At 49.7% G+C, this 17,177-nt stretch overlaps 1 pseudogene; it reads right to left on the reverse strand.

Annotated features, from left to right (window-relative positions):
* The window catches only part of LOC123083731 (probable E3 ubiquitin-protein ligase RHC2A), a 147,577-nt pseudogene that overhangs the window by 129,105 nt on the left and 1,295 nt on the right, over positions 1 to 17,177 (reverse strand).

The raw sequence follows: 17,177 nt of genomic DNA on the forward strand, positions 1-17,177 counted from the left end.
GCCAGCGAAGCACCTCTTTCTTGTCCTTGGATTACTCACCTCCTCTTTTAAGGAAAAAAACAAGCCTTAGTCATGAGGCCCTTGCAGAGTATTTTGACTGTCCCTCTTGTTCGTAGAATACACTAAAACTTCGTTTGGATGTTTGCATTGGGAGCCTTGCCATTGCATGGGATTGAATACCAATATCACAGTATATTGGTATTGAGATTGAATGCCAATATTTTTGTTTGGATGTTTAGGTATTCAGAACACGTACTTGATACTGAGCTTGAATGCCAAATGTTGTTTGGATGGTCAAAGTTAGGAATTGAGTGGAGACATGTCGGCCGACCGCCGGAGATCAGGATGGCGGCGAGGCGAGAGGGTGGAGCTTAGGGTGGAGGTGGGCAGGATGGAGGCGGGGAAAGAGGGTGGCGTCGGGAGCTAGAGCTCGGGGTGGAGGCATGTTGGCCGCCGGATCTCGGGTGGAGGCGGGGCGGGAGGGTGGCACCAGCCACTGGAGCTCAGGTTGGAGGTGGGGCAGGATGGTCTATGTGTGTTGCTGTCGTTCCTGGGCACGGGCAGCCGCGCGGGCGAGACCTGTCATGAATGGGGATGGGAGGGATGACGTAGGTTTCCAGTATTGGGAGCTCCTAGTTGGTGCCTTTAGCGCCAACTAGGAGTTTCGGCGCCCACGTGGCCGTGCTCTTGGGCCTGCCTAAAACGGGGGCGGTTCCAAGAGGAAAAATAAGGGGGAAATGGCGCGCGCGGAGTAATTGAACGGTGTCCTGGTACGTTGCGCTAACCACTAGACCACCTAGGGGGGTCTGACAAGTTACATCTTTTCCTTTTTTATACTGTTTCTTCTTTGCTTTTTCCTCTTTTCATTTTCTGTTCTTTCCTTCCTTTTTTGATGATTTTTTTTAAATTCACGAACTCTTGTCAAATCGATGAAATTTGAAAAAGTTCACAAATTTGAAAAAAAGTTCATCGAATTTGTCAAAATTCCATTGATTTTGAAAAAAAAATCATTGAATTTGATAAAAGTTCATCGAATTTGAAAAAAAAGTTCATTGAATTTGAAAAAAGTTTGGAAAAAAGTCCATCAAATTTGAAAAAAGTCATCACATTTGAAAAAAGTTCATTGCTTTAGAAAAGAGTTCGTCTCTTTTTTTAAGAAATCATCAATTTTGAATAAAAACAAGAATTTTAAAAAAATTGCACAATGAGAAAAGATAAAAATTGGATTGGGTCGGGAGTTTTGGTTTTTCGTTCGTTTTCTTCTGTTGCTCTAAACCAGTTTGGGTTAGGAGGATCCCAGGCAGGAGGCCTGCGCCTCTTTCGATCTGTATCCCAGTTTGTGCTAGCCTTTTTAAGGAAAACTTGTTTAACTTGTCTGTACTCAGATATTATTGCTTCCGCTGACTCGTCTATGATCGAGCTCTTGTATTCGAGCCCTCGAGGCCCCTGGCTTGTAATATGATGCTTGTATGACTTATTTTATTTGTAGAGTTGTGTTGTGATATCTTCCCGTGAGTCCTTGATCTTGATCGTACACATTTGCGTGCATGATTAGTTTACGGTCAAATCGGGGGCGTCACAAGTTGGTATCAGAGCCGACTGCCTGTAGGAATCCCCCTTTCCAACTCCTTGGCCGAACTCGAGTCTAGTCATTGAAAAACTTTTACTAACATGGCTGTGCGGCTTACGGGCCCACGTCGCCCTCTAGGTGGTATTAGGATCTTTTACTCCTCGATCCTTACTCTAGGACTCTGAACTCTCTTCTATTCGGGTTAAATGAATTTTGCTAAAATCTAACATTAGGATCTCGTTATCACTTCTCCCGGAGAGCCCTTCATTACAGATGATCGACTGCTTTAACAGAAGATTCTGATAATACTCTCCGATGTTCTCCTGAAACTTTGTGCCATTGCTTTTGCAATTCCCTACCATCGAAAAATCCCTATGGATAAATACTTACACCCATCGTTCTTACTTTTATTTCCAGTTGGTCTTGTTATTACAAGATACCCCGAAATACTCGTCGTTGTTTCGATAATCCTTTGAGCTTACTGCCTTACTGTTCTTTGTCACCTGAATACCCCTACGGATAATTGTCGCACTTATCGAGTATCCGCTCATCCCCCAGTTTTTCATGTGTTTCACAATGGTCATCGAAATACTATTCGATCCTCCAAAAATCCTTAGTAGCTTATTGCTCTGCAATACTTGTCTGCTTGCATGATGGATGCTTTCCATATGTCTGGCAATATTCGTTAGTATCCTTAGGCGCCGTCATTTTGATCCCTTTGATTCAACATGAGTGAGAATGCACGCAATCATCAGTTGATCCTTTTAAATTATCTTTCCGGCTCAGACGTCATTTTAAACATGAGCTGGTTCTCAACAAATCCAATTGCCGTCGATTTGTACCCCTAAGGCTATTCAATTTATCCATCCCTAATCAGAACATTGCTTCTGATCCCTTGATTTGAAAATCATAATTCCTTTGCATTTGAGCTCTGGATTAGTCAGTTGTTTCCATAATCCAATGCCTTTGCATTGTTACTTCATCTGGTTGTGTGCCGATGCTCACGTCAGCTCTGTTATGGACCGGCAGATCCTTTAATGGATTTTATCCGACAACGTCCTTCATATTCAGTAACCTTGTGATCCTTCCGTCGGATACATAATGCCTTTGGTAAATGGTATCATCTACTTTCTCAACATTGCTCTACTTTTCGAGCTTGTGATATTTACTCTTGAAACTTGTGGTATATGTTTCTAAGAAGCCCTTATGGGTTGAGCATATGCCTTCTCTAAACTGTGTGAACTCGGAAGTTTTCATGAGTCATACTCATCTGGTATTTCACCAGGTAAAACTTTCAACACTAATGCCTTTATCAAAGCGAAAAGTGAATGGAAGGTTATACATTGAAGAAGTGGGAGTCGACCTCGAACCTTGCATTCATGCCCAGGGACACGATGTATAACTTATCATGGAAGCTGCTCGTAAAAATAATTACCCCTTGTTATAAGTTCATCTTGTATCCGTGGTTCGATCCTTTATGATCGTGGATTCCGACCATGTTCTCCTTTAACTACCATTTCTCGTGCAAGTTTAAGCACTTGTCTTCTGCAGAGCAATACCCCAGTCCAACCTCTACTTTGGTCCGTCATCGAGTATTACCCCTCTGGTATCTCGAGATTATCACGGAACTGCATAACTTCTTATGAGTTATTCTTCAAGTATTATTTCTCACTGATTCCAAAATTTTCCCCGGGTTCTGAGTTGTTAGACACTCAAGGACACCGATAGTGAATCGAGTCTGTACTCCGATTCAATAACTATAAGTAAGTTTTATTGCTTATGAGTTTAATAATCCTTCAAGTCATTCCTAGCCCGGTTGGCTATATCATTATCGTGCTAAATTTTAACTATGCTACCTGGTCCTTCTTCATGGAACACAACTTTCGACGCTGAGCTAAGCTTACGTTGATTTCCTTGTCTTATCATTCCACCTCAGACAACAATCTTGGTTTCGAGTTTGTGTCGTAACCATGGTTCCAATAACCTTCCGCTTATCATTCGTTTTACTAGATGTCATCACCAATTGATTACATCTTCATGAAATCTCTCGACAAATGTATCGTGATCATCATCAGCATTCCGAGATCTTCCAAGATATCAATTGAGTTCATGATGAAGAAATACCATCCTTACCCTCGATGATTTGTGTTACCATCGATCACTTTATTGACTTCCCTCCAACACAAACTTGTTCGTGTTTTGTGTTATACCTTGATTTCCTTTCTATCTAGCATTTGTTCTTCTTTACCTTGGAGTATTACCATCTTTAATGTCAAGAAAGTCGTGAGAATTTCACCACCTCTTAAGGATTGTTGATACAGGTAATACTTCTCACCATCACTTTTCTTTCTTGGTCCCCGTGTTGGTTCTAACCGGGATACCAATAGGTGAACGGAGCTATTTGGATTCTACCCTTCTAGCAACCCTATTGCTTTGAAGTTAATGGTCGAACGTTCATTCTTAGACTATTGATCACTGAATCACCATTCTAACATTTGATCATGCTACCTAAGGCCATACTTTGGGCACCCTTTTCAACTAATGTTTAATTGTGTATGTTTTTCCTCGAGCATACATCATTATATCATTTGATCCAACAAATGTTATCTCCTCGTTCACATAACTGTGGAAATCCATCTTTTGGATACCTCGTTGAATTATTGTTGAGTCCATCAGCCACCTCCTCATCCTCTCCTTGGCTTAATGATGAATCCCTTCGTGTATCCAGAGTCTGACCTTTGATTGAAGACCATGTCAATGCTATCTCGAAGCATGTCTGTGGTACTCCGTTTTTCAAAGAGAACATTTGAAGCCCAATGCTAAATGTTTCCTGCTCAATTACCCAAACACCACTGTATGGGTAATGTTATGACATTCCTCCCTGTCGGGGAAACTGATCCACGAACACCTATGGGGATCAGCGGACCGAGCCCCTTTCGATTCGGTGAGGGCGGAGGTTGAACAAAGAGCGGATCGAGGCGGTACACGCGAGCAGTTTTACCCAGCTTCGGGCCGCACGGATGCGTAAAACCCTATTGCTGCTTGTTTGTGTCTATTGAATTCTTGCTCAGGAGCGATGGACGCTATCAGACTGAGCGTGGGAGTGTTTCTAGTGTTTCGAATGAGCCGAACCCCTTCTATGTTGCGCTTGGGCCTCCTTTTATACTCTCAAGGGGTCACCGACAGGTGTCAACGTAGACGAGAGGGGTAAAAATGGAAAAGGATGCGGTAGGTGCAGCTACCGCTACTGTAGACACAGTGCACCCTACCTAACTCTGACGGCAGGGGACAAGGGCATTGAATGCCTGTCTGAGTTGCCTAAACAGTGCAAAAAGTGACCGGTAGGTGCGCCACCGTTCGCCACGATGGCCTTCTCTTCATCTCCGCTTGCCACTGCGTACCCCTGGCTGCACATCCTCCTGCCACGTGTGCTTGGGAGAGTCCTAGAGCGACACGTTAGCAGGTGTGCTGGAGCGCGGGCACGAAGTGGGGGTTTCCCGCGGCAAGCTCCTTGACGCGGTCGTCGTCTTGTCGTGTTCGGGAGCTTGTTGCTCACCAGGCCTTGCCAGGACGCAGGGCGCATCGCGGCAAGCTTTCTTGGTATGCCTTGAGCGGCCTTCCCGGCAAGCTCCTCTTGCCGGGGTCTTGTCTCTTCCCGGCAAGATCCTCTTGCCGGGGCCTGCGTTGGCCTTCCCGGCAAGCTCCTCTTGCCAGGGCCTTAGTTGGCCTTCCCGGCAAGCTCCTCTTGCCGGGGCCTTGGTTTGAGTACTTTGTTCTTGAATGGTCTTCAAGGGAACCACGGAGGGTCTTGGCGGTCACCCAGCAAGCCTTGCCGCGGGGTGCTGCAACTGCCCGTGCACAAGTTCGGGATACTAAGGTACCCCTACTTTAGTATACCGACAGGAGCCCCCGGGCCTGGGCCATACACGGTGCCGAGCGTTGTTGGGCCAGGCCCAAAACAGTGCACGGGCACGCGCGGCCTAGGTCACGCCGCATATCTCTCCGCTCCCACCGCGCACGCCCAGAACGGCACACGTCAAACGCGGCGTCGTGGGTGACGCGGGCGGCGTGCGCGGGGCTAAGCCCCTCGAGCATGCGTCAGGCCACGATGATGGGGACGGTTCACGCCCTCTCCCTAAACGGAGGTAGGCGTGGGGGCGTGGTGCATTTACTGGACGGGGCCGGTGCGCGGTTTTCGGGACGTCCACTCCCCGCGATCATGAGGCGGAGCGAGGCCGCCTCATCCGTCGCCTTGGTTCTGCATCCCCGCCACGTGGCTCCCATGCGCTTGGGGTCGCGGACGGTGGAAGTGGGAAACTGGGCCGTCGCGAGCAGAGGCAGCGGGTTGGCCCCGACTCCCTGCTCTTCCCGTGCCTTGATTCGCCGAGCGGGGCGGCCGAGCCCCCACCTCGCTCCTTTATAAAGAGCGGGAGGGGAGCACAGAAACCCGCACTCTCTCATCTCCTCCTTTCTTCAGCTTCTGCTCCCCTTTCTCTCATTCACCATAGAGAAAGGGAACCCAGGCCCTTCATCGGTGGCGGCGAGGGTCGCCGCCAGACAGCGCATCTCTCCCTCTCCCGCGCCCGTGGTGGCAGAGCCAGCCATAAGGGGAAGAGGGAGGGGGCGAGGTCGCGGACGAGGTCGAGGACGAGGTCGAGGCGCTCGGGGAAGAGGCGGGCGGGGCGGCGCGCCAGCTTCGCCTCCGCCGGCGGCTCCTCCCCCCATGGCGGTCCATATAGGGGACGACCCTTGCGAGTTCTTCGTCAAGCTGCGCCGGGCGCCTCGTCGTCGCCTCCGGCTTCCAGCTCCGTTTGCGAGCGCGATGGAGTTGGACCCGCCCGAGACACTGAGACTGCACATGAGGGGCTGTGGGATCAGCGGCACGCGAGTCCGCGTTGTATTCCCAGCCCCTAATGTGATGTATCTTGATCGAGGGTGGAAGACGTTCGCCCGTATCCACAGCCTGATGGAGGGGTTTACCCTCCATTTTAAGTTGATGGAGGGCGATCTCCTCTCCGTCAAGGTCTTCGGGTGCTTCGGCACTCGGGCGAAGTGCTGCGTGGACAGCTCCTCCGATAGCGAAGGCTCCTCCTCGAGCGAGAGTGACGAGGAGGAGAGCGACAGCGACGATGAGGGTAGCGGGCGGCGGGGTGGCGGGTCCGACTAGGCGTCGGGCGCCGCTTCGCGCGGCACCGGCGACCCCATCATCCGTGTTGCCGGCTTCTTGAACTCCCCGGGGTCGTCTCCTTGGGCGGCTGGCGTAGGGAGGCTGCGGAAGGGGAAGAGGGCTGGCGACAAGGCCGTCAGGTCGGAGTACGAGGGCGTGGTGCCCTCGACAGCGTGCTGACGTCCTGCCGCCCCGTCTTCGAGCCCCGCTTCCAGCGCCGCCATCGCCGTCCAGCCTTCGGACGGCCCCCGGGATGTTCTCTTGGTGTCTTCTGGCACCCGTAGCTCGCCTAGGCGCTCCTTTTGCCCTTTCGCCTCCTTGACCTGCCTCCTGAAGAGAGGGACAGGAAAGGGATTACGAGCATCTTATCTTTTTAATTTGTAAGCCTTCGGGCCTTAGCTGTATCTAAAACTTGTAATCCTCTCTTTCATGTTTTTCATCCTCTATGGACTGTACCTGAGTGGGATGTTTTTTAATGAAAAGGGGATGCTTGCCGGGTTATTTGTCTCGCGAGTTGAACCCACACCAAGGAGCAAATCCTTGGTATCCCTCGGACAGACATTTCATCTCCCGGCAACAGGCCCTGCCGCCTTCCCACGTCGCTCGACCTTTCTCACGCCTTTGACGGAGGCAGGAACGAGGTGGGTGTGGTCTCCTCGTTTCATCCCTTTGCTGCCGCGACTAAGACCAAACTTGGCCCCGAGAACGAGCCCCAGGGCCTAGAGTTGAGGGAGCACGGCAGTTTTCGGGAAGAAACGTGGTTTCGCATTCCCCAGTCCATAAGAGGATGCATGATGAGGGATGAAAGACTTATCTGATATTGCAGCCCCCGGCAACTCTGGTTTGCCGTGGACGATTCTTGGCACTCGCAGTCCCCAGCGATACTGGCTTGCCGGGAAGGTAGCTTGAGTCTTGCTTGCCGATGTAGCGCTTGTCGGCGAAGATGGATCCTCTTTAGCGTAATTGCATACAGTCGTGGCCCATGCCCGGCGGTTAGTGTAGCCCTGGTTTTCGCTACACCGACAGTTGCCGGGAGGTCTTATGTTTCTCGCGGAGACTTTTGACGTTCTCGACGCCGGCTTCCGGCAAGCTCGTCGCCAGTAAGGCTTTTATCTCCAGCAGAGAACTTTGACGTTCTCGATGCCGGCTTCCGGCAAGCTTGTTGTCGAGAAGGCTTTTATCTTCGGCAGAGAACTTTGACGTTCTCGATGCCGGCTTCCGGCAAGCTTGTTGCCAGGAAGGCTTTTATCTTCGGCAGAGAACTTTGACGTTCTCGATGCCGGCTTCCGGCAAGCTTGTTGCCAGGAAGGCTTTTATCTTCGGTAGAGAACTTTGACGTTCTCGATGCCGGCTTCCGGCAAGCTTGTTGCCAAGAAGGCTTTTATCTTCGGCAGAGAACTTTGACGTTCTCGATGCCGGCTTCCGGCAAGCTTGTTGCCAGGAAGGCTTTTATCTTCGGTAGAGAACTTTGACGTTCTCGATGCCAGCTTCCGGCAAGCTTGTTGCCAGGAAGGCTTTTATCTTTGGCAGAGAACTTTGACATTCTCGATGCCGGCTTCCGGCAAGCTGGTTGCCAGGAAAGCTTATGGCGAAGAACTTCGTTGTTCTTGACACCGGCTCCCGGCAAGATCGTTGCCGGAAAGGCTTATGGCGAAGAACTTCGTCGTTCTTGACACCGGCTCCCGGCAAGATCGTTGCCGGAAAGGCTTATGGCGAAGAACTTCGTCGTTCTTGACACCGGCTCCAGGCAAGATCGTTGCCGGAAAGGCTTATGGCGAAGAACTTCGTCGTTCTTGACACCGGCTCCCGGCAAGATCGTTGCCGGAAAGGCTTATGGCGAAGAACTTCGTCGTTCTTGACACCAAAAAGATTGGTCCTAAGGGCGTTGCCAGCCCCCGGGCCATAACTGCGTTTAAAACATGACAAGTGATTAGCATCTGAAGTGCACTTAACTCGCTTGCGAATTTTGACTTTTACTGCATATTCCCTATGCCTGCTAGAATGCTTTCCGGTGCGAACGATCCAGCCAGCAGCGCTTGAGGGAACGGGCCCTTAGCGTCTATTCGGGAACATCGCCTCCCGGAAAGGTTTACCTTCTTGGTTCTAGCGCAACTGCACAAGTTGCCGAGCGGACTCGAGGCAACATGGAGCGCAACTAGCCCCGAGAAGGCTCCTTGGCATACAGGTCTATGCAGAAATCTCAAAATAAATAGTGCATGCTATCTTCCTGTTTAACCTCTCTTTGTACGTTCACCCTACGCTTTAGGGAACTTGTCGGCGCAGGCACCTTAGCCGCGAGCGCTGAGTGCGGGACGTCAGCAGCCTGCTGGCGGTGCCGCTACCGACAAGAAACCTTGTCGCAACTAGTCGCAGCTCACTTAAGTTGTTGAGCGGACTCGAAACAAAGTAAGGGCGCAACTAGCTACGAGTTGGTTCCTCCGCGCACAGGTTTTCCATACAAAGAACAAGATCTCTGAGGCGAATAACCTTATATAGAAAGGAAATATCTAAAGTTTCGCATGACTTAGCTTTTCTGTTGCCGCACTGGCGTCGTTCTTTTGCTCGCCCGCTTCTTAGGAGCCATGACGATGAAGAACAGCCGAGCCTTGACGTGGACGGAACAGCTGCCGCCGAAGCAACCCCTACCTGGCGCGCCAAAGATGTCGGGGAAACTGATCCACGAACACCTATGGGGATCAGCGGACCGATCCCCTTTCGATTCGGTGAGGGCGGAGGTTGAACAAAGAGCGGATCGAGGCGGTACACGCGAGCAGTTTTACCCAGCTTCAGGCCGCACGGATGCGTAAAACCCTACTGCTGCTTGTTTGTGTCTATTGAATTCTTGCTCAGGAGCAATGTACGCTATCAGACTGAGCGTGGGAGTGTCTCTAGTGTTTCGAATGAGCCGAACCCCTTCTACGTTGCGCTTGGGCCTCCTTTTATACTCTCAAGGGGTCACCGACAGGTGTCAACGTAGACGAGAGGGGTAAAAATGGAAAAGGATGCGGTAGGTGCAGCTACCGCTACTGTAGACACAGTGCACCCTACCTAACTCTGACGGCAGGGGACAAGGGCATTGAATGCCTGTCTGAGTTGCCTAAACAGTGCAAAAAGTGACCGCTAGGTGCGCCACCGTTCGCCGCGATGGCCTTCTCTTCATCTCCGCTTGCCACCGCGTACCCCTGGCTGCACATCCTCCTGCCACGTGTGCTTGGGAGAGTCCTAGAGCGACACGTTAGCAGGTGTGCTGGAGCGCGGGCACGAAGTGGGGGTTTCCCGCGGCAAGCTCCTTGCCGCGGTCGTCGTCTTGTCGTGTTCGGGAGCTTGTTGCTCACCGGGCCTTGCCGGGACGCAGGGCGCGTCGCGGCAAGCTTTCTTGGTATGCCTTGAGCGGCCTTCCCGGCAAGCTCCTCTTGCCGGGGTCTTGTCTCTTCCCGGCAAGATCCTCTTGTCGGGGCCTGGGTTGGCCTTCCCGGCAAGCTCCTCTTGCCGGGGCCTTGGTTGGCCTTCCCGGCAAGCTCCTCTTGCCGGGGCCTTGGTTTGAGTACTTTGTTCTTGAATGGTCTTCAAGGGAACCACTGAGGGTCTTGGCGGTCACCCGGCAAGCCTTGCCACGGGGTGCTGCAACTGCCCGTGCACAAGTTCGGGATACTAAGGTACCCCTACTTTAGTACACCGACACTCCCCACTTACCTAAAGGGTTTTCTATGTTATATCCTGCCATAGATATCATGTTCTGCTTGTCCTTGGGAAGGATATACCCTTGAAATATGTGTTTAAACACATTTTCCTTTCCATTGTTCTGTTTAATCTGGTAATCATAATCTCCTTTCCATTGGTTGGTTTAACGTTTCTTGTGATCTTTATGATCTAAGCAGTAATAAGTCACTGCTTTTGTAAGCACCTCGGTGTACAACTCTGTCAGTTAGACCCTGTTACTATTGTTGATGATATTCCGGTAACCACCGACGGATGAGAACTTTGCCTATTGGTCCGCCTCGTTTCGACGAGCAGGAAAATGGTTCTCTTCGTCCCTCGCCCTTGGTACCAATGTTGTTGCCAACATAACTGACAGGCTACACTCTGACGGGCCTTGCCACCATCACTAAGCAAGATGCCACCGCTCCTTCTACTTTTAACCCACATGGTGGGCCCATAACCCACAGTTCCACAGGATCGAAACCTGACTCTCTCCCTATTTCGAAGTTATCCCTTGCTCTTCGTTTCGTATGTAATTTGCGAGCCATCTTCCTAGTGATCAATTCTGGTATCGGACACAATACTTATTCCCGTTGCTCTGAACCCCATTCACACTCTGTTTCAGGCAATGAACGATTGCCTATCCGCTTGAAACTTCTTATTGCACCGTCTTAATTTGCTCTCGATGTGTTTCATTTGATCAACTCGAGAGATACCCATATGTTCATACTTGGGATACCCCCAGAAGATTTTCCCTTATAACATCCTATCGTTGTAGAGCTGCCCCTTACCTATTCGTAAGTACGATGGAGATCCCAAAGAAAGGATGAAAAATTGATCATGGTGACTTGAAGCAGTGAATTGAAGACATCAACGAAAGGGATCAACCTCTTCGAAAGGGCAGCCAAGACCGAGAAGACTCGTTAGGTTTTTCGCTACCAACACCTTCCCCCCTTACTGCACCGCTTAAATCTCGGGACGAGATTTCTTATAGTGGAGGAGATTTGTGACGCCCGGATAATCAAGCTACAGTAAACCTCTGCTAATGGTGCCACGTCACCTCGGTTACTGTTGATAAACTCGAGTTAGTTCAAAACCGATTCAAATTCAAATTTAAAATAAAGTCAAACACTAAAAGTTTTCAAAAGCTAAAACTATAATCTTCCCAATGTGACAAATAAATTATAAGTAATTATGGTGGAGGATCACATTTTTATAAAATAATTAAAAGCAGTAAACTAAATAAAACAATGGCTTATACAAATAATTAGATGCATTTTATAAATATTAAAACATTAAACTATTTTATTAGGTATGAGAAATTAATGTGGCAATAGAGTATTTATAAATACTAATTTAGGGGCTAGTGGTATGTTTTATAAAACTAAAAGTAAATAAAACAAAAGAAACTACAAAAAACAGAAACAAACAAAAAAAGGAAAGAGAGAAAGGCCCCCACTGGGTTTCGGCCCAGCAGGCCGGCCCATTCGGCCACAGGCCCAGGCCGCCCCCCACTCCCCCATAACCCCTGGGCGACCAAACCCTAACCCCCAACGCACCATCCCCCCCCCACCCGCTCCCACGTTCCCCGTCTCCCGATTCAAATCTGGATCGGGGACGAAACCCCCGCGACGCCGTCCCCATCGCCTCGTCGCTGTGCATCGCACCACCGCCGCCCGAAAACCTCGCCGAGGCCTCCTCCTCTCCTCAAGCCACTCGCCTACACCATCGTCGCTCGTCCTCATCCCCTCCCTCGCTGGATCAAGGCGCTGCGCCCGTCGTGCCCGACGCCGGAGCTCCTTCGCCGGACTGCCTCCTCCACCTCACCGGTCTGCCTCCCTCCTACGCACGTCATCGTCATCGTCCTCCCCAAGCCCCACTGCCCCGTTCCCTACATGCCCGATGTGAGCCCCGCCTTGCTCCCTCCCTCTCCCTCGCGCGCTCGCGCTCGTCGCCGAGGTCCCCGCCGATCTCGCCCCCGGTTGACGCACTCCGGCCGCGTCCGATGCGCGCTCACCGCGCCGTGCCCGCGCACCGCACCTGCCGTGGCCCCCAGCCCCCCCTGCTGCCTCCGATGCGGCCACCAAATCCCCCCTGCGCCGGCGACACCGCTACACCCGCGGCCAACTCCGGCACCCCGGCCCCCGTGCCCGCATCTCGCGTCGGCCTTGCCCACTGCCCCGCGCGGCCTCCCGCACGCTGCTGCGCTCACCGCCGCCGCCACCTTTGACCAATGCCCCCGCCCGCACTGCTCCGGCCGGTGGCGCCCCGGCCAAACCTCACCGGCGCGCTACCACTCCCACCGTGCGGCGGGCCGCGCCTGGACCGTCTCGGGCACCCAGCGCCCACGCCCGTTTGGGCGGTGCCCGCGCTCGCACCGCCCTGTGCCCGTTAGGCCCTTGGGGCCACACACATGTGGGGCCCACGCCCGAGAACTTTATTTAAAAAAAGAATTAAAAATAAATAAATAAATAATAATTACATTAATTAATTAATCAATAAGTGAATTAATTAAGTTAATTAATCATGTTTACTTAAGCTAATTAACTAGTTAGTTTAATTAAATAGTACTTAGTTTAACTAAGACCTAATTAACCTAAACAAAGTATGACAGGTGGGTCCCACTGGACCCACATGTCAGTTTGACCCAGTCAACTCTGTTGACTGCTGACGTCAGCATGACATCATGCTGATGTCATTAATTCATTTTCGAATTAATTTAAATAATTAATTAAATACCAGAAATTATTAAAATCTTCAGAAAATCATATCTTTTAATCCGTAACTCGGATTAAAATACTTTCTACATGAAAGTTGCTCAGAACGACGAGACGAATCCGAGTACGCAGCCCGTTTGTCGGCCACACATCCCTAGCATAGCAAACACCGGGAATACTTTCCCGGATGTTTCCTCCTTTCGCCGGTATCACATAATACCGCGTTAGGACATACCTAGCACCGCGTATTGCCGCGTCTTGCTTTGTGTTACATTTGATTGCTCTGTTATTTATTGTGTTCCCCTTCGTTACTTCTTTCCGGTAGACCCTGAGGCCGATGTCGGTACCCCTGTGATCGACTACATCGACGACCCCTCTCTCTTGCCAGAGCAACCAGGCAAGCCCCCCCTTTGATCACCAGATATCGCCTACTCTTTTCTCTATACTGTTTGCATTAGAGTAGTGTAGCATGTTACTGCTTTCCGTTATTCCTATCCTGATGCATAGCCTGTCCTTGCTACTACTGTTGTTACCATTACCTGCTATCCTACTGCTTAGTATAGGATGCTAGTGTTCCATCAGTGGCCCTACACTCTTGTCCGTCTGCCATGCTATACTACTGGGCCGTGATCACTTCGGGAGGTGATCACGGGATATATGATATACTTTACACAGTTACATTACCTGTGATACTGTTCGGAGATGGGAGAGCGACAGGGCAGGTTGAGACCACCTAGGAGAGAGGTGGGCCTGGCCCTGGTCGATGTTCGCGGATACTTAACACGTTTAACGAGATCTTGGTATTTGATCTGAGTCTGGCTACTGGCCTATACGCACTAACCATCTACGCGGGGACAGTTATGGGCACTCGACGTCGTGGTATCAGCCGAAGAACTTCGTGACGCCAGCGACTGAGCGGCGCGCGCCGGGTTGGACCGCGTAACATGACTTCCTTTGTAATGGAGGTTGCTAGGTCTGCTCTCCGGCCGCGTACGCAACGTGCAAGTGTGCTATGGGCGATGGGCCCAGACCCCTGTGCGCTTAGGGTTTAGACCGGCGTGTTGGCCTCTCTGTTGTGCCTAGGTAGGGCTGCGACGTGTTGATCTTCCGAGGCCGGGCATGACCCAGGAAAGTGTGTCCGGCCAAATGGGATCGAGCGTGTTGGGTTATGTGGTGCACCCCTGCAGGGAAGTTAATCTATTCGAATAGCCGTGATCTTCGGTAACAGGACGACTTGGAGTTGTACCTTGACCTTATGACAACTAGAACCGGATACTTAATAAAACACACCCTTCCAAGTGCCAGATACAACCGATGATCGCTCTCTCACAGGGCGACGAGGGGAGGATCATCGGTTAGGATTATGCTATGCGATGCTACTTGGAGGACTTCAGTCTACTCTCTTCTACATGCTGCAAGACGGAGGCTGCCAGAAGCGTAGTCTTCGAAAGGACTAGCTATCCCCCCCCTTATCCCGGCTTTCTGCAGTTCAGTCCACATATAATAGCCTTATTCCAGTTGATACCAATGCATACATATGTAGTGTAGCTCCTTGCTTGCGAGTACTTTGGATGAGTACTCACGGTTGCTTTCTCCCTCTTTCCCCCTATCCCTTCTACCTGGTTGTCGCAACCAGATGCTGGAGCCCAGGAGCCAGACGCCACCGTCGACGACGACTCCTACTACACCGGAGGTGCCTACTACTACATGCTGCCCGCTGACTACGACCAGGAGTAGTTAGGAGGATCCCAGGCAGGAGGCCTGCGCCTCTTTCGATCTGTATCCCAGTTTGTGCTAGCCTTCTTAAGGCAAACTTGTTTAACTTGTCTGTACTCAGATATTGTTGCTTCCGCTGACTCGTCTATGATCGAGCTCTTGTATTCGAGCCCTCGAGGCCCCTGGCTTGTAATATGATGCTTGTATGACTTATTTTATTTGTAGAGTTGTGTTGTGATATCTTCCCGTGAGTCCTTGATCTTGATCGTACACATTTGCGTGCATGATTAGTGTACGGTCAAATCGGGGGCGTCACATTTAGGTATTCAGAACACGTACCTGATACTGAGCTTGAATGCCAAATATTGTTTAGATGGTCAAAGTTAGGAATTGAGTGGAGACATGTCGGCCGACCGCCGGAGATCAGGATGGTGGCGAGGCGAGAGGGTGGAGCTTAGGGTGGAGGTGGGCAGGATGAAGGTGGGGAAAGAGGGTGGCGTCGGGAGCTAGAGCTCGGGGTGGAGGCATGCTGGCCGCCGGATCTCGGGTGGAGGCGGGGCGGGAGGGTGGCACCAGCCACTGGAGCTCGGGTTGGAGGTGGGGCAGGATGGTCTATGTGTGTCGCTGTCGTTCCTGGGCACGGGCAGCCGCGCGGGCGAGACCTGTCATGAATGGGGATGGGAGGGACGACGTAGGTTTCCAATATTGGGAGCTCCTTGTTGGTGCCTTCAGCGCCAACTAGGAGTTTCGGCGCCCACGTGGCCGTGCTCTTGGGCCTGCCCAAAACGGGAGCGGTTCCAAGAGGAAAAATAAGGGGGAAATGGCGCGCGTGGAGTAATTGAACGGTGTCCTCATTCTTCGTGGTACGTTGCGCTAACCACTAGACCACCTAGGAGGGTCCCTAGGTCTGACAAGTTACATCTTTTCCTTTTTTATACTGTTTCTTCTTTGCTTTTTCCTCTTTTCATTTTCTGTTCTTTCCTTCCTTTTTTGATGATTTTTTTTAAATTCGCGAACTCTTGTCAAATCGATGAAATTTGAAAAAGTTCACAAATTTGAAAAAAAGTTCATCAAATTTGTCAAAATTCCATTGATTTTGAAAAAAATCATTGAATTTGATAAAAGTTCATCGAATTTGAAAAAAAGTTCATTGAATTTGAAAAAAGTTTGGAAAAAAGTCCATCAAATTTGAAAAAAGTCATCACATTTGAAAAAAGTTCATTGCTTTAGAAAAGAGTTCGTCTATTTTTTTTTAAGAAATCATCAATTTTGAATAAAAACAAGAATTTTAAAAAATTTGCACAATGAGAAAAGATAAAAATTGGATTGGGTCGGGAGTTTTGGTTTTTCGTTCGTTTTCTTCTGTTGCTCTAAACCCTAAACCAAAATAGCGACGGGAACTAGAAAGGTAAAACCATAAAGATAAAAATTTGCACAATGTTGAGCATATACACATTGAATTGGGTCGGGAGTTTTTTGCCTTAGCGACAGGTTGCTCGATGTCGAGCCCTAATGCCAAGGCCAACCAAACGGTGGCATTGGGGATATTCGGCCCAAACTAATGCTAATACCGAGTACCGGTCTGAATGCAAACATCCAACCGGAGGCGAACCCTATTTGACGCCCGCGTGCGTCAAACTGCTGCAGCTTCACTGAAGCGCACGCGGGTGGGCCGACCTAGTTCGCGGCAGAGCATGCTGCCTGTTCGCTATTTTGGTTTTTCGTTCGTTTTCTTCTGTTGCCTTTTTGTTTTCTCTTTTATTATCTTTTTGGCTTTACCTTTCTAGTTCTTTTATGTTCGTTTTGTTTTTTTATTTCTAGTTTTATCTTTCTCTTTTACAATACGGAAATGTTTCATCCTGCATTCTTTTCATTAATACTTTAATACGATGAACAATGTGTTTCCTCTGTTTATTTTTAATTCTCTTCCTTTCTTGTGTACTATAAAAGAGTTCATCGCATATTACAAAAAATTTCATCATATATTTAAGAAAATGTTCACCGTATATTAAGAAAATGTCTGTTGTCTACTTAAAAATCATTCAGCATATATCAGAAAAATGTTCAACGTGTATTTTCAGATTGTTCAGGTTATATCACAAAAATGTTAAATACTCAGTCCATTCCTTGATATAAGGTGTATAGATTTTTGAGAAAAAGTCCGAAATATAAGGTATATTGGATTGCACCACTGATTTGGATAATTTTTATAGGGATTTGATTATATTTTCTTATATCGGGCAAGCTCCTCTATTTCCTCATGCCAGTTAGTCAGGTGTAATCTCGCCCAAAACTTGTGAAATTTTCA

This window comes from Triticum aestivum, chromosome 4A, assembly GCF_018294505.1.
Source record: "Triticum aestivum cultivar Chinese Spring chromosome 4A, IWGSC CS RefSeq v2.1, whole genome shotgun sequence".
Classification (NCBI taxonomy): domain Eukaryota; kingdom Viridiplantae; phylum Streptophyta; class Magnoliopsida; order Poales; family Poaceae; genus Triticum; species Triticum aestivum.